Genomic DNA, 25,738 nt, shown 5'->3' on the forward strand with positions numbered 1-25,738 from the left:
TCTGATCTTTTCCCTCATAGGTCCGAAATTTGTGGGTATAGCCTGTGGCCCTTTCACAGAGCTTATACAATTTGACCCCATACCGGGCGCTCTTGCTTGGGATGTATTGTTTGAAGCCAAGGCGCCCGGTAAAATGTATCAGGGACTCGTCTACGCAGATGTTTTGCTCTGGGGTATACAAATCTGCAAATTTCTGGTTGAAATGGTCTATGAGGGGCCGAATTTTGTGGAGCCGGTCAAAAGCAGGGTGGCCTCTGGGACGGGAGGTGCTGTTATCACTAAAGTGCAGGAAACGCAGGATGGTCTCAAATCGTGTCCTGGACATAGCAGCAGAGAACATGGGCATGTGATGAATCGGGTTCGTGGACCAATATGACCGCAATTCATGCTTTTTAGTTAGACCCATGTTGAGGAGGAGGCGGCCCAGAAAAGTTTTAATTTCGGAAACTTGGACTGGTTTCCACCGGAAAGGCTGGGCATAATAGCTTCCCGGGTTAGCGGTTATAAATTGTGTGGCATACCTGTTTCGGCCACAACTATGTCTAAGAGCTCAGCAGTCAAGAACAGCTCAAAAAATCCCTGGGCCGAACCGATCTGAGCGGTCTCAACCCGAACTCCAGACTGGGCAGTGAAAGGGAAAACTACAGGTGCGGCTGAAGTTGGGGACTGCCAGCACCTCTGGGATTCTAGGGGCTCTACGGGCACGTCTTTGCGGTGGCTGCGACGGGGTCACTACTGCACATGCCACCGTACCAGCTTCAACTGCCCTTCTGGTGCTCGCTACTTCACCAGGTTGTACGGCAGTGCTGGTACTAGGTCCAGGAAGGGCCGGGCTGCTGGTGTATGCCTCACCACGTAATCCGACAGCACCAGCCCCACTCTGCTGCTCTTGAAGCGGATCCTGCGCAACCTGCGGTCTAGCGACACGGGGCCGGGTACGCCTGGTGGTATCAGGGACCTCAGCCTTCTCGTCCGAACTTTGGGTCAGAGAGCCACTGCTTTCTACAGGTTCGTATTCTGACCCGCTGGATTCATCAGATGAGGGTTCCCACTCCTCATCTGACTGGGTCAGAAGCCTGTAGGCCTCTTCAGAGGAATACCCCCTGTTTGACATGTGGGCAACTAAATTTCGGGGTATTCCCTGAGACTACCCAAGAAAAAACGCAAGCCTGTCTTACAAAGGGGAGGCTAGCGAAGTACCGGAGGCCGCTGCGGTTGATAAAAAATATCAAAACAGATTTATTTTTTTTTATCGCTGCAGTGCGTGTAAAGTGAATGTGCAGCGATCAAAAAATAATAATTTTTTTTGTCACTGCGGTGGGGCGGGCGTGGGCGAACGCACGTGTGGGCGACCGATCAGGCCTGATCGGGCAAACACTGCGTTTTGGGTGGAGGGAGAACTAAAATGACACTAATACAATTATAGATCTGACCGTGATCAGTTTTGATCACTTCCAGATATTATAAAAGTACAAATGCTGATTAGCGATACGCTAATCAGCGAATAACGGACTGCGGTGCGGTGGGCTGGGCGCTAACTGATCCCTAAACTACCTAACCAAGGGGCCTAAACTATACCTAAAACCTAACGGTCAATACCAGTGGAAAAAAAAAAGTGACAGTTTGCACTGATCACTTTTTTTCCCTTTCACTAGTGATTGACAGGGGTGATCAAATGGTTAATTGGGGTTCAGGGGGGGTGATCTGGACCTATGTGTAGTGTTGGTGGGTACTCACTGTGTAGCCTGCTCCTCTGCTGGATCCAACCGACGAAAAGAACCAGCAGAGGAGCAGGCAGCCATATAACAGATCATATTTACAAATATGATCTGTTATCTGGTGCTCTGATTGGATTTTTTAAAAATCATCAGCTTGCCAGCCACGATCATTGGCTGGCAAGCTGATGACTATTTACTCCCTGATGAAATGCCAGCCCGAACTGCGCGTCATCTCGCGTCTCGCGAGATGACGCGTATATGCGTGACTCTGCGCAGCGATGCCGCCTCTGGACCGCACATCTGCGTTAGGTGGTCCGGAGGTGGTTAAAGGGAATCTGTCACCAACCTAACCGGTTTTAAACCGATCACATAGTTCAGTGGGACACAAAGACATGACACAGATGGTACCTGTGTTTTTGTTTTTCAGATCATCCAAAAAGTCATTTTTATGATATGCTAATGAGCCGTCTCAAGTGCCCAGGGGCGAAGAGTTTGCTTAAAGTGCCCAAGTTCCCCTGCCTCACTCGTGCCGCCCTTCAGTAGACTTCGGCAAGCTCTGTGACTACATCATATTTCCCTATAGGCCGTTCTCACATTGCTGCATGTGCCCGGCAGCGGCCGGCCTGTAGGGAAATACAATGTCACAGAGCCACATGGCTGGCTGGAGTTTACTGAAGGACTGAGTTGGGCGTGAGTGAGGCAGGGGAACTTGGGCACTTTCAGAAAACTCTCCGCCCCTGGGCACTTGTGACAGTTCATTAGCATACCAAAAACAATTTTTTGGGCAATTTGGATGATCTGAACAATGAAACAAAGGTAACATCTTTGTCATGTCTTTGTGTCCCACTGAACTATGTGATCGGTTTAAAACCGGTCAGGTTGGTGACAGATTCCCTTTTAATGTCCTAAAAAATAAAATGACTTTACAAAATGATGCAAAGATAAAGTAGACATATGGGGAATGTTAAGTAATAACTATTTTATGAGGTATCACTATCTGCCTTAAAAGCTGTTTTTAGAAATTTTCTGTAAAATTTGGATGATTTTTATTTTTTTATATATAAATAAAGGTAAACTATATCGACTCAAATTTATCACTAACATAAAGTACAATGTGTCACGAGAAAACATTCTCAGAATGGCTTGGATAAGTAAGTGTTAATTAATGACCTAGAGGATGATAATAGTGCTGTTTCTATTTTTGCAGATGACACCAAACTTTGTAATACAGTCTATGGAAGATGTTAATAAGTTACAAGCTGACTTGGACAAACTTACTGTTTGGGCCTCCACTTGTAAAATGAGGTTCAATATACAGTCGTGGCCAAAAGTTTTGAGAATGACACAAATATTAGTTTTCAAAGTTTGCTGCTAAACTGCCTTTTATATCTTTGTTTCAGTTGTTTCTGTGATGTAGTGAAATATAATTACACGCACTTCATACGTTTCAAAGGCTTTTATCGACAATTACATGACATTTATGCAAAGAGTCAGTATTTGCAGTGTTGGCCCTTCTTTTTCAGGACCTCTGCAATTCGACTGGGCATGCTCTCAATCAACTTCTGGGCCAATTCCTGACTGATAGCAACCCATTCTTTCATAATCACTTCTTGGAGTTTGTCAGAATTAGTGGGTTTTTGTTTGTCCACCTGCCTCTTGAGGATTGACCAAGTTCTCAATGGGATTAAGATCTGGGGAGTTTCCAGGCCATGGACCCAAAATGTCAACGTTTTGGTCCCTGAGCCACTTAGTTAGCACTTTTGCCATATGGCACGGTGCTCCATTGTGCTGGAAAATGCATTGTTCTTCACCAAACTGTTGGATTGTTTGAAGAAGTTGTTGTTGGAGGGTGTTTTGGTACCATTCTTTATTCATGGCTGTGTTTTTGGGCAAAATTGTGAGTGAGCCCACTCCCTTGGTTGAGAAGCAACCCCACACATGAATGGTCTCAGGATGCTTTACTGTTGGCATGAAACAGGACTGATGGCGGCGCTCACCTTTTCTTCTCCGGACAAGCCTTTTTCCTGATGCCCCAAACAATCGGAAAGAGGCTTCATCGGAGAATATGACTTTGCCCCAGTCCTCAGCAGTCCATTAACCATATTTTCCGCAGAAGATCAATCTGTCCCTGATGTTTTTTTTTTTTTTTGGAGAGAAGTGGCTTCTTTGCTGCCCTTCTTGACACCAGACCATCTTTCAAAAGTCTTCGCCTCACTGTGCGTGCAGATGCGCTCACACCTGCCTGCTGCCATTCCTGAGCAAGCTCTGCACTGGTGGCACTCCGATCCCGCAGCTGAATCCTCTTTAGGAGACTATCCTGGCGCTTGCTGGACTTTCGAGGTCGCCCTGAAGCCTTCTTAACAAGAATTGAACCTCTTTCCTTGAAGTTCTTGATGATCCTATAAATTGTTGATTGAGGTGCAATCTTAGTAGCCACAATATCCTTGCCTGTGAAGCCATTTTTATGCAACACAATGATGGCTGCACGTGTTTCTTTGCATGTCACCATGGTTTAACAATGGAAGAACAATTATTTTAAGCATCCCCCTCCTTTTAACAGGTCAAGTCTGCCATTTTAACCTAATCAGCCTGACAAAATGATCTCCAGCCTTGTGCTCGTCAACATTCTCATTTAAGTTAACAAGACTATTACTGAAATGATCTCAGCAGGTCCTTTAATGACAGCAATGAAATGCAGTGGAAAGGTTTTTTGAGGATTAAGTTAATTTTCATGGCAAAGAAGGACTATGCAATTCATCTGATCACTCTTCATAACATTCTGGAGTATATGCAAATTGCTATTATAAAAACTTAAGCAGCAACTTTTCCAATTTCCAATATTTGTCATTCTCAAAACTTTTGGCCACGACTGTATATAAATGTAAAGTTATGCACTTGGGGGCTAATAATCTGCATGCAGCATGCGTCCTATGGGGCAGTAAAACTGAGAGTCACTCGTTGAGAAGGATCTGGGTGTATTAGTAGATCGTAGACTAAATAACCGCAAGCAATGCCAGTCCGTTGCCTCGAAGGCCAACTGAATCTTGTCTTGTGTTAAGTAGTATGGACTCGCGGGACAGGGATGTAATCGGAGGTCGCAATAACGCCTGTACAAGCGTCATAGACGCCTGTTCAGGCCATTGTACTCCCTGGAAAAAGTCTAAGGCGTACCAATGCTACTTTCACATTAGAGTTCGGGGCTCCGCTTGTGAGTTCCGTTTGAAGGCTCTCACAAGCGGCCCGACTGGATCCATCCAGCCCTAATGCATTCTGAGTGTATGCGGATCCGCTCAGAATGCATCAGTCTGGCACAGTCTGTGCTCCGCTCAGCAGGCGGGGTGTCCGCCTGGCCATGCGGAGGCAAACGGATCTGTCCAGAGTTACAATAGAAGTCAATGGGGGCAAATCCGTTCGAAGGTGACACAATATGGTGCATTTTTCAAATGGATTCGCCCCCCATTGACTTTCAATGTAAAGTTTGGACGCATCCATCTGAATAAAATTGTACTTAGACTTTTTTAGTAAAATATAATGAAGACGTCTCTGAACGGATACCATCATTTGCATTATAGGAGAGGTATCGGTCTGTACAAATAATTCGCTCTAAACGCAAGTGTAAAAGTAGCCTTAGACTTTTCCCTGTCATTTATCAGTGCAGCTAGCGCTGTGAACTGCACGGGCAGCATGTCCGGTTAATGAGCGAATCGTTCTTTGGAATTGATTCAGTTCACTGAACCAGAGGCGTCGATTCCTCTGACTGAACTGATCCGTGTGAAGCCGCTCAGTCAGATAGCAGAGAGACGCTGTCAGCAGGGAGGAGCGTAATCTGATCCTAGAGTGGAAGCCAGCCCCCTCCCCTCCCCACCCACCCTGGCCTGCAACCAATCAGAGCTCAGGCAAGCAGCTCTGAGTCACACACTGTACAGGAGGGAGTCTAAGAATCGAATGACTCTAAGAGTTAAAAGAATCTAAAGATCCGACTTAGGCTACTTTCACACTAGCGGTTGATCGGATCCGATCATATTAACCACCTCCCGACCGCTGTACGCACCGATGCGTCCGGGAGGTGGTTGATTAGTTCCTCCTGGACGCATCGGCACGTCTTCTCGCGAGACGCGAGATTACGTCACAGCCGGCCCGCGCATGCGCATCGCGGGCCGGCATTTCGCAGAAGAGTATTTCGTCAGCAGCCTGCTGGCCACGATCATTGGCTGGCAGGCTGCTGATTTTCAAAAAAAACAATCAGCAGCCATTTAACCCCACATATTAGTAAATATGATGGGGTTATATGGCTGCTGTGCTCCTCTGCTCCTTCTTTTGGTCGGTTGGTTCCAGCAGAGGAGCACATCATTACTGTGAGTACCCACCACACCACACTTAGCCCCCAGATCACCCCAATTAACCCTTTGATCACCCCTTTTATCCCCCCTGTCAATCACTAGTGAAAGGGAAAAAAGTGATCAGTGCAAACTGTCACTTTTTTTTTTTTCCACTGGTATTGACCGTTAGGTTTCAGTATAGTTTAGGCCCCTTGGTTAGGTAGTTTAGGGATCAGTTAGCGCCCAGCCCACCGCACCGCAGTCCGTTATTCGCTGATTAGCGTATCGCTAATCAGCATTTGTACTTTTATAGTATCTGGAAGTGATCAAAACTGATCACGGTCAGATCTATAATTGTACTAGTGTCACTTTAGTTCGCCCTCCACCCAAAATGCAGTGTTTGCCCGATCAGGCCTGATCGGTCGCCCACACGTGCGTACACCCACGCCCGCCCCACCGCAGTGACAAAAAAAATTTTTTTTTTTTTTGATCGCTGCACATTCACTTTACACGCACTGCGGCGATAAAAAAATCAGTTTTGATATTTTTTATCAACCGCAGCAGCCTCCGGTACTTCGCTAGCCTCCCATTTGTAAGACAGGCTTGCTTTTTTTTTCTTGGGTAGTCTCAGGGAATACCCCGAAATTTAGTTGCCCACATGTCTAACAGGGGGTATTCTTCTGAAGAGGCCTACAGGCTTCTGACCCAGTCGGATGAGGAGTGGGAACCCTCATCTGATGAATCCAGCGGGTCAGAATACAAACCTGTAGAAAGCAGTGGCTCTCTGACCCAAAGTTCGGACGAGGAGGCTGAGGTCCCTGATGGCACCAGGCGTACCCGGCCCCGTGTCGCTAGACCGCAGGTTGCGCAGGATCCGCTTCAAGAGCAGCAGAGTGGGGCTGGTGCTGTCGGATTACGTGGTGAGGCATACACCAGCAGCCCGGCCCTTCCTGGACCTAGTACCAGCACTGCCGTACAACCTGGTGAAGTAGCGAGCACCAGAAGGGCAGTTGAAGCTGGTACGGTGGCACGTGCAGTAGTGACCCCGTCGCAGCCACCGCAAAGACGTGCCCGTAGAGCCCCTAGAATCCCAGAGGTGCTGGCAAACCCTGATTGGCAGTCCCCAACTTCAGCCGCACCCATAGTTTTCCCTTTCACCGCCCAGTCTGGAGTTCGGGTTGAGACAGCTCAGATCGATTCGGCCCTGGGATTTTTTGAGCTGTTCTTGACTGCGGAGCTTTTAGACTTAGTCGTGGCAGAGACAAACGGGTATGCCACACAATTTATCACCGCTAACCCGGAAAGCTTTTATGCCCAGCCTTTCCGGTGGAAACCAGTCCAAGTTTCCGAATTTAAAACTTTTCTGGGCCTCCTCCTCAACATGGGCCTGACAAAAAAGCATGACTTGCGGTCATATTGGTCCACGAACCCAATTCATCACATGCCCATGTTCTCTGCTGCTATGTCCAGGACACGATTTGAGGTCATCCTGCGTTTCCTGCACTTTAGCGACAACACCGCCTCCCGTCCCAGGGGCCACCCTGCTTTTGACCGGCTCCACAAAATTCGGCCCCTCATAGACCATTTCAACCAGAAATTTGCAGATTTGTAAAGGGCTAAACATCTGCATAGACGAGTCCCTGATACATTTTACCGGGCGCCTTGGCTTCAAACAATACATCCCAAGCAAGCGCGCCCGGTATGGGGTCAAATTGTATAAGCTCTGTGAAAGGGCCACAGGCTATACCCACAAATTTCGGGTCTATGAGGGAAAAGATCAGACCCTGGAGCCGGTCGGTTGCCCTGACTACCTGGGGAGCAGTGGGAAGACAGTTTGGGACTTGGTGTCACCCTTATTCGGCAAGGGGTACCATCTTTATGTGGACAATTTCTACACAAGTGTGGCCCTCTTTAGGCATTTGTTTCTAGAACGGATTGGCGCCTGTGGTACCGCGCGAACTAGTCGCGCGGGCTTCCCCCAACGGCTCGTTAGCACCCGTCTTGCAAGGGGGCAGAGGGCCGCACTGTGTAACGAAGAACTGCTCGCGGTGAAATGGAGAGACAAGCGTGACGTTTACATGCTCTCCTCCATTCACGCAGACACGACAATACAAATTGAGCGAGCAACCCGTGTCATTGAAAAGCCCCTCTCAGTCCACGACTATAACCTCCACAAGGGAGGGGTCGACTTCAATGACCAGATGTTGGCTCCGTATTTAGTTTCCCGACGCACCAGACGCTGGTATAAGAAGGTGTCTGTATATTTAATTCAATTGGCTCTGTACAATAGTTTTGTTCTCTACAGTAAGGCTGGGAGAACTGGATCCTTCCTCAAATTTCAGGAAGAGATCATCGCGAACCTCCTGTATCCAGGAGGTTCCGTGGCCCCATCCACCAGTGTAGTTAGCCGTCTACACGAGCGACACTTCCCCAGTGTCGTTGCTGGTACCTCAAACCGACCGCCACCCCGAAAAAAATGTTGTGTCTGTAGCAGGAGTGGAATAAGGCGTGACACCCGCTATTTCTGTCCTGACTGTCCCGACCACCCTGCCCTATGCTTAGGGGAGTGTTTCCGAAAGTACCACACACAGGTACACCTAGCATAGGGATCACATCTCGCCAGGATAGGCACACAGGGCTATTAGGGCCCATTCACTCACAGCTGCTGCAAACGTCTCCTTTCACATGGGACAAAGTGCATAACGCACTTCGCCACATCTTTGAGCGATTTGCGCTTTGCACATTGACCCATGGGGAAGGAGAGGTTTGTTCTATAAAGGTAAAAAAAAAAAAAACAGGTAAGCAAACAGGTTAATGTTTAGTTCCAAAAGTTAAAGTTACATGTTCTGTTCCAAAGTTAATAAAATGATTGCGTTGTGGCCTGGTTTTTTATATATATTTTTTTGTCTTTTTACCTTCCAGGTGGACCAACCGATCTACTAGCTGCAGCACCGATGTGCATTCTGACAGAAGCATTGCGCTGCTGTCAGATTACACGCAAGTCGGTGTATGCGGCGCTGCAAGACGGGATTTTCTCCTCTGCAGTGACAGATACGTTTGCCGAGGCATACGAGCTGAGGAGGAGGCGGCGTTCCTATGCTTTGGCAAGCACTGTGTGTGTGTGTGTGTGTGTATGTGTGTGTATATATATATATATATATATATATATATATATATATATATATATATATATATATATATATATATATATATATATAAAAAATAAAAATCCCGGCAATGATTTATTCATCCACATCGATTGATGCGAATGGAGAAATCTGGTTTGCCAGGGCATACGAGCAAAGTGGGTATGGATGTAGGGCGGAGCTCCTATGTCCTGGCAGACGCCTTTCCCCTCCATTTTTTTTTTTTGGCAGAGATTTTTTCATCCACATTGATCGATGTGAATGAAGAAATCTGTGCCGTTCATTTTTTTCTTTCAGCCCAGAGGCTGAACGGAAAAAAAAATCTCATTACCTGTATGCTCAATAGAAGGAGAATAGCAGAAACTCATAATGCTGGCCATACATGTAATAATTGCGGAGACCCTCAAATGCCAGGGCAGTACAAACACCCCACAACTGACCCCATTTTGGAAAGAAGACACCCCAAGGTATTTGCTGAGGGGCATATTGAGTCCATGAAAGATTGAAATTTTTGTCCTAAGTTAGCGGAAAGTGAGACTTTGTGAGAAAAAACTAAAAAAAATCAATTTCCGCTAACTTATGCGAAAAAAAAAATAATTTCTATGAACTTGCCAGGCCCCTCATTGGATACCTTGGGGTGTCTTCTTTCCAAAGTGGGGTCACATGTGGGGTATTTATACTGCCCTGGCTTTTTAGAGGCCCTAAAGCGTGAGAAGAAGTCTGGGATCCAAATGTCTAAAAATGCCCTCCTAAAAGGAATTTGGGCACCTTTGCGCATCTAGGCTGCAAAAAAGTGTGACACATCTGGTATCGCCGTACTCAAAAGAAGTTGGGGAATGTGTTTTGGGGTGTCATTTTACATATACCCATGCTGGGTGAGATAAATATCTTGGTCAAATGCCAACTTTGTATAAAAAAAATGGGAAAAGTTGTCTTTTGCCAACATATTTCTCTCACCCAGCATGGGTATATGTAAAATGGCACCCCAAAACACATTCCCCAACTTCTCCTGAGTACGGCGATACCACATGTTTGACACTTTTTTGCTGCCAAGGTGGGCAAAGGGGCGCATATTCCAAAGTGCACCTTTCGGATTTCACCGGTCATTTTTTACACATTTTGATTGCAAAGTTCTACTCACACATTTGGGCCCCTAAATTGCCAGGGCAGTATAACTACCCCACAAGTGACCCCATTTTGGAAAGAAGACACCCCAAGGTATTCTGTGAGGGGCTATGGCGAGTTCCTAGAATTTTTTATTTTTTGTCGCAAGTTAGTGCAATATGAGACTTTGTAAGAAAAAAAAGAAAAAATAAATCATCATCATTTTCCGCTAACTTGTGACAAAAAATAAAAAGTTCTATGAACTCACTATGCCCATCAGCGAATACCTTAGGGTGTCTACTTTCCGAAATGGGGTCATTTGTGGGGTAGTTATACTGTTTGGGCATTGTAGAACCTCAGGAAACATGACAGGTGCTCAGAAAATCAGAGCCGTTTCAAAAAGCGGAAATTCACATTTTTGTACCATAGTTTGTAAATGCTATAACTTTTACCCAAACCATTTTTTTTTGCCCAAACATTTTTTTTTATCAAAGACATGTAGAACTATAAATTTAGCAAAAAATTTATATATGGATGTCGTTTTTTTTGCAAAATTTCACAGCTGAAAGTGAAAAATGTCATTTTTTTGCAAAAAAATCGTTGCATTTTGATTAATAACAAAAAGTAAAAATGTCAGCAGCAAAAAAATACCACCAAATGAAAGCTCCATTAGTGAGAAGAAAAGGAGGTAAAATTCATTTGGGTGGTAAGTTGCATGACCGAGCGATAAACGGTGAAAGGAGTGTAGTGCCGAAGTGTAAAAAGTGGCCTGGTCATGAAGGGGGTTTCACCTAGCGGGGCTGAAGTGGTTAATGCAGACGGAGGCTCCGTTCAGTACGGATACGTCTGCATTAATAACTTAGAAAAAAATCTAAGTGTGAAAGCAGCCTGAGCGGATCCGTTCAGACTTTCAATGGGGGACGGATCCGCTTGAAGATTTAGCCATATGGCGACCTCTTCAAGCGGATCCGTTCCCATTGACTTACATTGTAAGTCTGAACGGGTCCGCCTGTCCGTGCGGAGGCGAGCGGAGCGGAGGCTGAACGCCGCCAGACTGATGCAGTCTGAGCGGATTCGCTCCATTCAGACTGCATCAGGGCTGGATGGAGGCGTTCGGGTCCGCTCGTGAGCTCCTTCAAACGGAGCTCACGAGCGGACCGACGAACGCTAGTGTGAAAGGAGCCTTAGAGACTCATTTGATTCTTTGAGTTAAAAGAATTGTGAGTCACTCAAACCGTTTACACTGAGGCTAATGACCAGGCTGCAGCAGTGATAAGGTTAAGGGACAGAGCAGTCAGCAGAGAGATGAGAGAAGTGACAGGACACACAGTTTAGATTACAGGTTGAATTAATCCTTTAGGGTCAAATTGGCTTCTCAAGGAGATATATATGTTAAAGGCATCCCTTCTTCTGTCTCATTCAGTAGCTATATAACTATTGAGAGATATTATTATTATTATTCATTTACACATTTAACCCTCCATTTTAATTATATTATTTACCCCAGTGTTAAATTCACCCCCCCCCCCCCCCCTTATGTGAAAGTTTCGAACTTCCCATCTCGACAGCGCTGCGATGTGGCTGCTGCCTGAAACAACCAATTACAAAGCTGATTACAGTAAGGAGCTTGGTGATTGGTCAGTTTGAGTGGGCTGCCGGAGCTTAAGGCACACCGCTCTGAAGTAAAAGGAAAGAGGTGCACGCGATCGTCACTGGCGGGGTAAGTGGCCTTGCTGCAGCGCCTTGTTTTAACTTGTTCAGCCTCACATGCTGTATGAGCCTAATCTGGCTATGAACACACAGATATGTGAGCTATAGCGGTGCTCGTCTGCGGTGTGCGCCCTGTCAGGGACCAGCCCTGCTAGTAGTAACTGTTCGGTAACGCCACATTTCGCACAGGTTACCCATAATTGACGGCTGGCAGCATGGTGAGTGTTGTCACCGACAACGTTCGTTTCCCGCCCTTATCTGTAGTGTACAGCTCCTAATGTGCAGGCAGCGTGTATCATGAGGACTGGAGTACAGTACAGCTGTTACCTATAGCAAACGGAGACAGCCTGTTCTGTTATTAGAGGAAACAGCCACAGTCTTCTATTCATAAGTCATAACCCCATCAGCCACATTACCCCCAGAACAGGACAAACCCTTTTAAACCTCATAAAATCACTGTAACACTGTGCCGACCCCCTTCATCGAGCAGTGTAAAGGGATCTTAAAAGAGTTGTCCAGGCTCACAGGTGAACCCGGACATGACCTTTTCTTCACTCCTTTTACCATGAGTGGAACATAGGAGCATTTCTTTCTCAGATGCTCCCCCTTGCCCTGCACTGCAATGAGGGCAAGGGGAAGCATTGAAGAAAGAAATGCTCCACTCAGACATGCCAAATGAGTGAAGAAGAGGTTATGTTCAGGTTCGCAAAAATTGATCAGAGCACTGAATCAATGCAGGCTTTGAAAACACTCCGAAGTAATGGGCCCCTATCCAGAGGAAGGGGGGAGTATACTTATTTAAAATATAACTTTTTATGTATTCTAGAAGTAACAGATTAAAAAGACTCACTAAACGGTAAAGACATACAGACACGGAAAGGACCAACTTAGGCTACTTTCACACTAGCGTTCAGAGCGGATCCGTCTGAGGCGGATCCGCTCATATAATGCAGACGGTGGCTCCGTTCAGAACGGATCCGCCTGCATTATATTGTAAAAAAAATTCTAAGTGTGAAAGTAGCCTGAACGGATCCGTCCAGACTTTTACATTGAAAGTCAATAGGAGACGGATCCGTTTGAAGATTGAGCCATAGTGTGTCATCTTCAAACTGATCCGTCCCCATTCACTTACATTGTAAGTCTGGACGGATCCGTCCGCCTGCTGAGCGGAGGCTGAACGCTGCCAGACTGATGCATTCTGAGCAGATCCGCGTCCACTCAAAATGCATTAGTGCTGGACGGATGCGTTCGGAGCCGCTTGTGGGCCCCTTCAAACGGAGCTCACAAGCGGACACCCGAACGCTAGTGTGAAAGTAGCCTTAATGGTACCCTGCTGGTTTAGATAAAAAAAATCCTGCTCCGTCAGTGAAGACGCAAACTGTCTTACCAGACCCTTGGTAGATGATGGGTGAGGTTCATTGATGACAGGAGGCAGGAAACACTGGGTGTATGCCAGGCGGGAAAGAGGTGCTTCTGCTGTGTAGTCGGGTAGATCAGACAGTAGGAATGGTCCTATATAACCTTATCAAGGTGAAGGGGCTATAATGCTACTACCTGTCTACACAGAGCCCTCGCCTTGGAAAAGGCGACCCTGTCCGGTAGCCTGTCCCTATAGTGGACCTGTATCCTAGAGCTACAAAGAATATACCAGTGATAGATGGATGATGATACTTCCAGTGGTGGGCGGGAAAATGGTGATCACTCAGCCAATATTTAAGTGGTCTGGTGATCACATGGGATGCAAAGTTTATGCGTCTCCTTGGTAACTTAGAAGATAACAATGAAGCCTAGAAACGGCTAGTGGCATTTGATGCAGAGTTGACTGGTGCAGAACGGGATGCAGATAATGCTAGAGATCTTGTTAGCTGGGCCACACGAAGTCAGATATATATGTGGGGGTGCGCTTGTATAGTGAACAGGGATACCAAGTAGGATTAACTAGGGATCTCTGTGAGGATGCACTATATGGCGCAACCCCAGTATAGCATGGTCTGTAGTCAAATAACTGCACCAACCCCAGGGGAATTGTGCCCAGAGTGGCACATGTATATATTCAGACTCAGACATATATGCAAATACAGGAGGGGCGAGGGGAAGGTTTTGCACTATGTGCACTGCGCACAGGCGATTTGGAGGGCATAGCCATCAGTGCACGTGCAAGTGCGACACACCTCCCCAGGGGACCATCAGGGAAAGCACGATTATAAACCCGGCATTATGATGGATGTAAATGTCAGTTTCTTTTTCCCCCCCTTTGTTTAAAGGAAGCAGGCAAAGTTTAGCCTTTCGTTCATGCCGACTGGTGCTGCAGTTTTCAGATTAAAAATCCAGCGTGCTTCACATTGGAGTAGGCTCTTATCCCAGTCCCCCCCTCTTGGTGGTGTCACGGCTGTTTGAGAGTAACAAGAGCATACACAGTAAAAAGAGCTACTGACCGGACCCAAACTAGGGAAGAGAAAGGGTGACCCCTGTCAGACCCTCAAAGCTCTCCCTATGCTGCTAAAGCACATGCCCGGATCCAAATGGTGGAACGAGGCATGCCCGCGTACCTAAGACTGATGACCACTGTAACCCCTACAATAGTGGAAGGGGCACGGCCACCGGTGCCCTACTCAGTATATGGAGGGAACCGTGGCCACCTCAGATCCAGTCAGAAAATAACCAGGTACACAACAATGTCTGCACACTTAGCTGAAGGAGCTGCAGCCGCAGAGAAGATGGATCCAAGGACAGCTGGCAATATCCGGAGTGCTTGCTGCAGCAGAACACAGGTCCAGTGAACTGATAGCTTACAAGTGAAGATGCTCAAGCCAGAGCTACAACTGAAATGAGAAATATAATCCACGCCCTGCAATAGGAGGAGGGGTGATTTAAAGGCAGGGAAATCAAACGCTGGAGGAACAGATGGGAGTAAAGACCTCATCACAGGGGCGGAGAAACAGAACAGTGAGAACACCTCCAAGCTCTAAGTGACATCATCACAGGGGTGGAGACACAGAGCTGTCAGAACGTCTCAAAGCTCTGGTAGTGACAGGTGGGGGTTTCACAAGGTTGATGCCCATGAACTTTAACCGGGCCTTGCCATTATGATTGGTGTGCACATGTTTGGACACAGGGGTGTCCCTCTTATGTGTGACATCTCCCATGTGCTCACCAATCCTCCTCCGAAATTCCCTTATGGTTTTGCCGACTTACTCCAAACCACACTCACATAGGATGCGGTATTTCACACCTCTGGATTTACAGTTAATGAAGTGTGGAATGGAATACGTCTTGCCCGTGACCGATCTAGTGAAGGTTTTAGTGGTCAAGATATGTTTGCAGTCAACACGCCTACCGCATTTGTGACTGCCGTTCGGGACACGAACGACTCAAAACGAGAGGGGCTGCCATTCCAGGTGATGAAAATGTCATCAATATAACGCGCCCACAGCCCAATTCTGGATAGATCATCCGGATTCCTTTCCCCGAATACCAGGGTCTCCTCCCACCAGCGCAGGAATAAATTGGCGTACAACGGGGCACATGGGCTCCCTATCGCGGTACCCCTGAGCTGGTGGTAGATTTTGTTATCAAAGGAGAAAAAATTCCTGTTGAGGGTAAATTCCAGGATCCGGATGATGAATTGGCTGTGGGCGCGGTATTGACACATCTTGATTTCAGGAAAAACTCAACTGCCGCCAATCCTAACTGGTGTAGTATAGAGGAATATAAGGCCTCTACGTCAGTGCTTGATAACAAGCATTCATTCTCAAGGCATAGACCCTCCAATTGTTTGAGGAGGTCTGTAGTATCCCTGAGATGAGACGGTAACGTAGAGACAAAAGGCGCTAGGACACGGTCGATGTAGATCCCCAGATTTTGATTCAAATTGTCTACCCCTGACACTATTGGCCTCCCTCTTAAAGGGGATGTCCCCTTGTGAACCTTGGGGAGACAGTAGAATGTGGATCTACGGGGGAATTGAGGTAATAGAAACGCGTACTCATCCATCGAGATGACTCTGGAGCCTTTGGCCTCATCAAGGATGGATTTTAGTTCACGTTTGTATACGTCAGTGGGGTCCCTTTCCAAGATCTCGTAGGTCTTGTCAGCCGGTTTGATGACGATTTGGGGGTCATTGGCGAGGGAGGAAATTGCGGTGGTCATGGACTCTGTGCAATTGGAGTGGTGTGAGGAGATCTGAAGATTTTCTAGGTCATTGGGGGGGGGGGGGGAGAGAGACACACGACATTTACATCTATCATAATGCCGGGTCTATAATCGTGCTTTCCCTGATGGTCCCTTGGGGAGGTGTGTCGCACTTGCACGTGCACTGATGGCTATGCCCTCCAAATCGCCTGTGCGCAGTGCACATGCACATAGTGCAAAACCTTCCCCTCGCCCCTCCTGTATTTGCATATATGTCTGAATATATACATGTGCCACTCTAGGCACAATTCCCCTGGGGTTGGTGCAGTTATTTGACTACAGACCATGCTGTACTGGGGTTGCGCCATATAGTGCATCCTTACAGAGATCCCTAGTTAATCCTACTTGGTATCCCTGTTCACTATACAAGCGCACCCCCACATATATATCTGACTTCGTGTGGCCCAGCTAACAAGATCTCTAGCATTATCTGCATCCCGTTCTGCACCAGTCAACTCTGCATCAAATGCCACTAGCCGTTTCTAGGCTTCATTGTTATCTTCTAAGTTACCAAGGAGACGCATAAACTTTGCATCCCATGTGATCACCAGACCACTTAAATATTGGCTGAGTGATCACCATTTTCCCGCCCACCCCCTGCCGCGATCCCGCCCTTCCCACATGGTGTCGCCGGCGTATGGCGTCACTGGCTGCGTCCTCCCTCTGCACTGTGTGCGGTGACTAGCTTCAGGTTTTCCTGGTGCTTGGGTCACGTGACCGGGCGGACGGCGGCGCTCCTGGGTGGCGTCGCGCGTCGATTACATCACTGGGAGGGAGGGGCGACGGAGATGGAGCGGGTCCATTTAAACTCACTACTGAGGCACACAATTGCGGCTGGTCTACTATACTGTTACCCCCAACTATAAGGGTTCCATGTGTTTGGGATTACTATATCCCCCAGACCGTCTTGCACAGGACTACCCCTCCTGCGCCACACTGCATCCCATCCTGGGTTAAGCAGAATACAGGCCTTTACAGCTTGTTCCTTTTCCCCAGTGTCCAATTAGCCTTAGGTCAGAAACCTGCGGCTACACTGTTACCTCCTGCAGTCGTTCCCCTGAAGAAGTCACGGACAGAAACGTGCCACGTCGGGAGACCACTGGAAGTATCATCATCCATCTATCTCCGGTATATTCTTTGTAGCTCTAGGATACAGGTCCACTATAGGGACAGGCTACCGGACAGGTTCGCCTTTTCCAAGGCGAGTGCTCTGTGTAGACAGGTAGTAGCATTATAGCCCCTTCACCTTGATAGGGTTATATAGGACCATTCCTACTGTCTGATCTACCCGACTACACAGCAGAAGCACCTCTTTCCCGCCTGGCATACACCCAGTGTTTCCTGTCATCAATGAACCTCACCCATCTACCAAGGGTCTGGTAAGACTGTTCGCGTCTTCACTGATGGAGCAGAATTTTTTATCTAAACCAGCACGGTACCATTAAGTTGGCCCTTTCAGTGTCTGTATGTCTTTACCGTTTAGTGAGTCTTTTTAATCTGTTACTTCTAGAGTACATTAAAAGTTATATTTTAAATAAGTATGTCCGGGTTCAGCTAAGAATCCGGACAACCCCTTTAAAGGGGTTGTCCAAGTTATATTTATTGATGACCTATCCCCAGGATAGGTCATCAATATCAGATCGGAGGGGGTCCGACACCCGGCACCCCCTCCGATCAGCTGTTTGAAGAGAAGGCGTGCGCGGTGTCATCGATGCCTCCTCTTCACTGTTTACCTTCTAGCCGTTGCATCTGCAGTGGTGAGCAGGTGTAATTACACCCAAGCCTTCCTATTGAAATGAATGGGAAGGCTTGGGTGTAATTACACCTGCTCACCACTGCAGATGCAACAGGCTGGAAGGTAAACAGTGAAGAGGAGGCAGAGCTGACACCGTGCGAGTCTCCTCTTTAACCGCCTCCGGACCGCCTAACGCAGATGTGCGGTCCGGAGGCGGCAGTGCTGCGCACAACGACGCATATACGCGTCATCTCGCGAGACGGGCCGGCATTTCGAAGAGGACCATTTCGTCATCAGCTTGCCAGCCAATGATCGTGGCTGGCAAGCTGATGATTTTCAAAAAAATCCAATCACAGAGCCAGATAACAGATCATATTTGTAAATATGATCTGTTATATGGCTGCCTGCTCCTCTGCTGGTTCTTTTCGTCGGTTGGATCCAGCAGAGGAGCAGGCTACACAGTGAGTACACCAAACAGCACACTTTAGCCCCAGATCACCCCCCTGAACCCCAATTAACCCTTTGATCACCCCTTTGTCAATCACTAGTGAAAGGAAAAAAGTGATCAGTGTAAACTGTCACTTTTTTTTTTTTTTTCACTGGTATTGACCGTTAGGTTTTAGGTATACAGGTCATTCTCAAAAAATTAGCATATTGTGATAAAGTTCATTATTTTCTGTAATGTACTGATAAACATTAGACTTTCATATATTTTAGATTCATTACACACCAACTGAAGTAGTTCAAGCCTTTTATTGTTTTAATATTGATGATTTTGGCATACAGCTCATGAAAACCCAAAATTCCTATCTCAAAAAATTAGCATATCATGAAAAGATTCTCTAAACGAGCTATTAACCTAATCATCTGAATCAACTAATTAACTCTAAACACCTGCAAAAGATTCCTGAGGCTTTTAAAAACTCCCAGCCTGGTTCATTACTCAAAACCGCAATCATGGGTAAGACTGCCGACCTGACTGCTGTCCAGAAGGCCATCATTGACACCCTCAAGCAAGAGGGTAAGACACAGAAAGACATTTCTGAACGAATAGGCTGTTCCCAGAGTGCTGTATCAAGGCACCTCAGTGGGAAGTCTGTGGGAATGAAAGTGTGGCAGAAAACGCTGCACAACGAGAAGAGGTGACCGGACCCTGAGGAAGATTGTGGAGAAGGACCGATTCCAGACCTTAGGGGACCTGCGGAAGCAGTAGACTGAGTCTGGAGTAGAAACATCCAGAGCCACCGTGTACAGGCGTGTGCAGGAAATGGGCTACAGGTGCCGCATTCCCCAGGTCAAGCCACTTTTGAACCAGAAACAGCGGCAGAAGCGCCTGACCTGGGCTACAGAGAAGCAGCACTGGACTGTTGCATGTCATTCGGAAATCAAGGTGCCAGAATCTGGAGGAAGACTGGGGAGAGGGAAATGCCAAAATGCCTGAAGTCCAGTGTCAAGTACCCACAGTCAGTGATGGTCTGGGGTGCCATGTCAGCTGCTGGTGTTGGTCCACTGTGTTTTATCAAGGGCAGGGTCAATGCAGCTAGCTATCAGGAGATTTTGGAGCACTTCATGCTTCCATCTGCTGAAAAGCTTTATGGAGATGAAGATTTCATTTTTCAGCACGACCTGGCACCTGCTCACAGTGCCAAAACCACTGGTAAATGGTTTACTGACCATGGTATTACTGTGCTCAATTGGCCTGCCAACTCTCCTGACCTGAACCCCATAGAGAATCTGTGGGATATTGGGAAGAGAAAGTTGAGAGACGCAAGACCCAACACTCTGGATGAGCTTAAGGCCGCTATCGAAGCATCCTGGGCCTCCATAACACCTCAGCAGTGCCACAGGCTGATTGCCTCCATGCCACGCCGCATTGAAGCAGTCATTTCTGCAAAAGGATTCCCGACCAAGTATTGAGTGCATAACTGAACATAATTATTTGAAGGTTGACTTTTTTTGTATTAAAAACACTTTTCTTTTATTGGTCGGATGAAATATGCTAATTTTTTGAGATAGGAAATTTGGGTTTTCATGAGCTGTATGCCAAAATCATCAATATTTAAACAATAAAAGGCTTGAACTACTTCAGTTGGTGTGTAATGAATATAAAATATATTAAAGTCTAATGTTTATCAGTACATTACAGAAAATAATGAACTTTATCACAATATGCTAATTTTTTGAGAAGGACCTGTAGTTTAGGCCCCTTGGTTAGGTAGTTAGCGCCCAGCCCACCGCACCGCAGTCCGTTATTCGCTGATTAGCGTATCGCTAATCAACATTTGTACTTTTATAGTATCTGGAAGTGATCAAAACTGATCACGGTCAGATCTATAATTGTATTAGTGTCACTTTAGTTCTCCCTCCACCCAAAACGCAGTGTTTGCCCGATCAGGCCTGATCGGTCGCCCACACGTGCGTTTACCCACGCCCGCCCCACCGCAGTGACAAAAAATAAAAAATAAATTGTTTTGATCACTGCACAATCACTTTACACGCACTGCGGCGATAAAAAAAAATCAGTTTTGATATTTTTCATCAACCGCAGCGGCCTCCGGTACTTCGCTAGCCTCCCCTTTGTAAGACAGGCTTGCTTTTTTTTTTCTTGGGTAGTCTCAGGGAATACCCCTAAATTTAGTTGCCCAAAATGTCAAACAGGGGGTATTCTTCTGAAGAGGCCTACAGGCTTCTGACCCAGTCGGATGAGAAGTGGGAACCCTCATCTGATGAATCCAGCGGGTCAGAATAGGAACCTGTAGAAAGCAGTGGCTCTCTGACCCAAAGTTCGGACGAGGAGGCTGAGGTCCCTGATACCACCAGACGTACCCGGCCCCGTGTCGATGGACCACAGGTTGCGCAGGATCCGCTTCAAGAGCAGCAGAGTGGGGCTGGTGCTGTCGGATTACGTGGTGAGGCATACACCAGCAGCCCAGCCCTCCCTGGACCTAGTACCAGCACTGCCGTACAACCTGGTGAAGTAGCGAGCACCAGAAGGGCAGTTGAAGCTGGTACGGTGGCATGTGCAGTAGTGACCCCGTTGCAGCCACCGCAAAGACGTGCCCGTAGAGCCCCTAGAATCCCTGAGGTGCTGGCAAACCCTGATTGGCAGTCCCCAACTTCAGCCGCACCAGTAGTTTTCCCTTTCACTGCCCAGTCTGGAGTTCGGGTTGAGACAGCTCAGATCGGTTCGGCCCTGGGATTTTTTGAGCTGTTCTAGACTGCTGAGCTCTTAGACATAGTTGTGGCCGAAACAAACAGGTATGCCACACAATTTATCACCGCTAACCCGGGAAGCTTTTATGCCCAGCCTTTCCGGTGGAAACCAGTCCAAGTTTCCGAAATTTAAAACTTTTCTGGGCCTGACAAAAAAGCATGAATTGCGGTCATATTGGTCCACAAACCCAATTCATCACATGCCCATGTTCTCTGCTGCTATGTCCAGGGCACGTTTTGAGGCCATCCTGCGTTTCCTGCACTTTAGTGACAACACCGCCCCCCGTCCCAGAGGCCACCCTGCTTTTGACTGGCTCCACAAAATTCGGCCCCTCATAGACCATTTCAACCAGAAATTTGCAGATTTGTATACCCCAGAGCAAAACATCTGCGTAGACGAGTCCCTGATACATTTTACCCGGCGCATTGGCTTCAAACAATACATCCCAAGCAAGCGCGCCCGGTATGGGGTCAAATTGTATAAGCTCTGTGAAAGGGCCACAGGCTATACCCACAAATATCGGATCTATGAGGGGAAAGATCAGGCCCTGGAGTCGGTCGGTTGCCCTGACTACCTGGGGAGCAGTGGGAAGACAGTTTGGGACTTGGTGTCACCCTTATTTGGCAAGGGGTACCATCTTTATGTGGACAATTTTTACACAAGTGTGGCCCTCTTTAGGCATTTGTTTCTAGAACGGATTGGCGCCTGTGGTACCGCGCGAACTAGTCGCGCGGGCTTCCCCCAACGGCTCGTTACCACCCGTCTTGCAAGGGGGCAGAGGACTGCCTTGTGTAACGAAGAACTGCTCGTGGTGAAATGGAGAGACAAGTGTGACGTTTACATGCTCTCCTCCATTCATGCAGACACGACAATACAAATTGAGCGAGCAACCCGTGTCATTGAAAAGCCCCTCTCAGTCCACGACTATAACCTTCACATGGGAGGGGTGGACTTCAATGACCAGATGTTGTCTCCGTATTTAGTTTCCCGCAGAACCAGACGCTGGTATAAGAAGGTGTCTGTATATTTAATTCAATTGGCTCTGTATAATAGTTTTGTTCTCTACAGTAAGGCTGGGAGAACTGGATCCTTCCTCAAATTTCAGGAAGAGATCATCGAGAACCTCCTGTACCCAGGAGGTTCCGTGGCCCCATCCACCAGTGTAGTTAGCCGTCTACACGAGCGACATTTCCCCAATGTCGTTCCTGGTACCTCAACCCAACAGTCACCCCGAAAAAGATGTTGTGTCTGTAGCAGGAGTGGAATAAGGCGTGACACCCGCTATTTCTGTCCTGACTGTCCTGACCACCCTGCTCTATGCTTTGGAGAGTGTTTCCGGAAGTACCACTCACAGGTACACTATTAGCATAGGGATCATCTCACCAGGACAGGCACACAGGGCTATTAGGGCCCATTCACTCACACAGCTGCTGCAAACGTCTCCTTTCACATGGGACAAAGTGCATAACGCACTTTGCCACATCTTTGGGCGATTTGCGCTTTGCACATTGACCCATGGGGAAGGAGAGGTTTGTTCTATAAAGGTAAAAAAAACAATAAAAAAACACCAGTAAGCAAAAAGGTTAATGTTCAGTTAAAAAAGTTAAAGTTTATATGTTCTGTTGCAAAGTTAATAAAATTATTGCGCTGCTGTCAGATTACACGCAAGTCAGTGTATGCGGCGCTGCAAGACGAGATTTTCTCCTCTGCAGTAACAGATACGTTTGCCGAGGCATACGAGCTGAGGAGGAGGCGGCGGCGTTCCTATGCTTTGGCAAACACTGTGTATATATAGAAAAATAAATAAATCCCGGCAATGATTTATTCATCCACATCGATTGATGTGAATGGAGAAATCTGGTTTGCCAGGGCATACGAGCTAAGTGGGTATGGATGTAGGGCGGAGCTCCTATGTCCTGGCAGACTCCTTTCCCCTCTCTTTTTTTTTTTGGCAGAAATTTTTTCATCCACATTGATCGATGCGAATGAAGAAATCTGGGCCGTTCATTTTTTTTCTTTCAGCCCAGAGGCTGAACAGAAAAAAAAATCTCATTACCTGTATGCTCAATATAAGGAGAATAGCAGAAACTCCTAATGCTGGCCATACATGTAATGATTGCGGAGACCCTCAAATGCCAGGGCAGTACAAACACCCCACAACTGACCCCATTTTGGAAAGAAGACACCCCAAGGTATTTGCTGAGGGGCATATTGAGTCCATGAAAGATTTACATTTTTGTCCTAAGTTAGCGGAAAGTGAGACTTTGTGAGAAAAAACAATCAAAAAAAAAAATCGATTTCCGCTAACTTACGTGAAAAAAAAAAAAATTCTATGAACTTGCCAGGCCCCTCATTGGATACCTTGGGGTGTCTTCTTTCCAATGTGGGGTCACATGTGGGGTATTTATACTGCCCTGGCTTTTTAGGGGCCCTAAAGCGTGAGAAGAAGTCTGGGATCCAAATGTCTAAAAATGCCCTCCTAAAAGGAATTTGGGCACCTTTGCGCATCTAGGCTGCAAAAAAGTGTGACACATCTGGTATCGCCGTACTCAGGAGAAGTTGGGGAATGTGTTTTGGGGTGTCATTTTACATATACCCATGCTGGGTGAGAAACATATCTTGGTCAAATGCCAACTTTGTATAAAAAAATGGGAAAAGTTGTTGTCTCTTGCCAAGATATTTCTCTCACCCAGCATGGGTATATGTAAAATGACACCCCAAAACACATTCCCCAACTTCTCCTGAGTACGCCGATACCAGATGTGTGACACTTTTTTGCTGCCAAGGTGGGCAAAGGGGCACATATTCCAAAGTGCACCTTTCGGATTTCACCAGTCATTTTTTTTTACACATTTTGATTGCAAAGTTCTTCTCACACATTTGGGCCTCTAAATTGCCAGGGCAGTATAACTACCCCACAAGTGACCCCATTTTGGAAAGAAGACACCCCAAGGTATTCTGTGAGGGGCATGGTGAGTTCCTAGAATTTTTTATTTTTTGTCGCAAGTTAGTGGAATATGAGACTTTGTAAGAAAAAAATAAAAATAAAAAATCATCATCATTTTCCGCTAACTTGTGACAAAAAATAAAAAGTTCTATGAACTCACTATGCCCATCAGCGAATACCTTAGGGTGTCTACTTTCCGAAATGGGGTCATTTGTGGGGTTTTTCTACTGCTTGGGCATTGTAGAACCTCAGGAATCATGACAGGTGCTCAGAAAGTCAGAGCTGCTTCAAAAAGCGGAAATTCACATTTGTGTACATAGTGTGTAAACGCTATAACTTTTACCCAAACCATTTTTTTTTTTTATCAAAGACATGTAGAACAATAAATTTGGCGAAAAATTTATATATGGATGTCGTTTTTTTTGCAAAATTTTACAGCTGAAAGTGAAAAATGTCATTTTTTTGCAAAAAAAATCGTTACATTTTGATTAATAACAAAAAAAGTTAAAATGTCAGCAGCAATAAAATACCACCAAATGAAAGCTCTATTAGTGAGAAGAAAAGGAGGTAAAATTCATTTGGGTGGTAAGTTGCATGACCGAGCGATAAACGGTGAAAGGAGTGTAGTGCCGAAGTGTAAAAAGTGCTCTGGTCATGAAGGGGGTTTCAGCTAGCAGGGCTGAAGTGGTTAAACAGCTGATCGGAGGGGGTGCCGGGTGTTGGACCCCCTCCGATATGATATTGATGACCGATCCTGAGGGCAGGTCATCAATAAATATAACTTGGACAACCCCTTTAACTGCAATTTTATTTTATTTTTTCTTGTGTAATGCACCTGTCGGCACTGATGGTGTAGAGATTGCAGCCAGGCAGGGAACAATATAGCCAGTTTTGGAGGCAGTGAGGGCAGCAGCAGTTAGCCTGGAGCACTTCTCCACAGTTCAGTAAATAGAAGCGCTGCTAGTGCTAAAGGACAATATGGAAAACTTCAGAGCTATTTTTGTAACTGACATGTACAAATTTACTAAAGTATATTACAAAAATGTTCTTTATCACCATCCCTACACTACAAAAATTTTTTACTTTAACAGTTATTGTATATGGATTAGGGTTTGTTCTAGCATATGGAACAAAGGCCTCCATTCACTCTACAGGGGCCTGTTCTACATATGTTAGAACAGAATACAATTGGTAAAGCATTTTTTTAACTTGACTTTCAAATAATGCAATCTGCTATGCTATTGCATACAAGGGAATCCAACACAGTTTTATCCCCCAATGGAAGCGTGTGGGTGACAGATGTCTGTACAGTATATGACATGTATCTACAGTAGAAACTATGAAAGAGACTATACCAAAAGAATCATGGCAAACTGTGAAAATGTGTTCTTTGGTTGTTTCAGACATATTTTGAATTGTTTGGTTATAATGTACTATTGTGAGGTAGATTCAGCAGACAGGGGAGTTCAGTCAGTCAGACTCGCACTGATCTGATGTTGACTTATCCTGAGGACAGGTCATCAATATCTGTAGCCTGGCGAACCCCTTTGCTTGTTCCTTTGGTCACCTCTGGAATCAGTTTTTTTTTTTTTCCTACAGTAAGAGGACATATTGATGATTTGCTTGCAATTTCAAATTGTAACCTTTTTTTTTT

At 46.4% G+C, this 25,738-nt stretch overlaps 1 protein-coding gene across 2 annotated transcripts in view; it reads left to right on the plus strand.

The window, feature by feature from the left end:
* Nucleotides 1–25,738, plus strand: part of MAP2K2 (mitogen-activated protein kinase kinase 2) — an 83,976-nt gene that overhangs the window by 18,926 nt on the left and 39,312 nt on the right. The window lies entirely within an intron of this gene.

This window comes from Bufo gargarizans, chromosome 1 (assembly GCF_014858855.1).
Source record: "Bufo gargarizans isolate SCDJY-AF-19 chromosome 1, ASM1485885v1, whole genome shotgun sequence".
Lineage (NCBI taxonomy): Eukaryota > Metazoa > Chordata > Amphibia > Anura > Bufonidae > Bufo > Bufo gargarizans.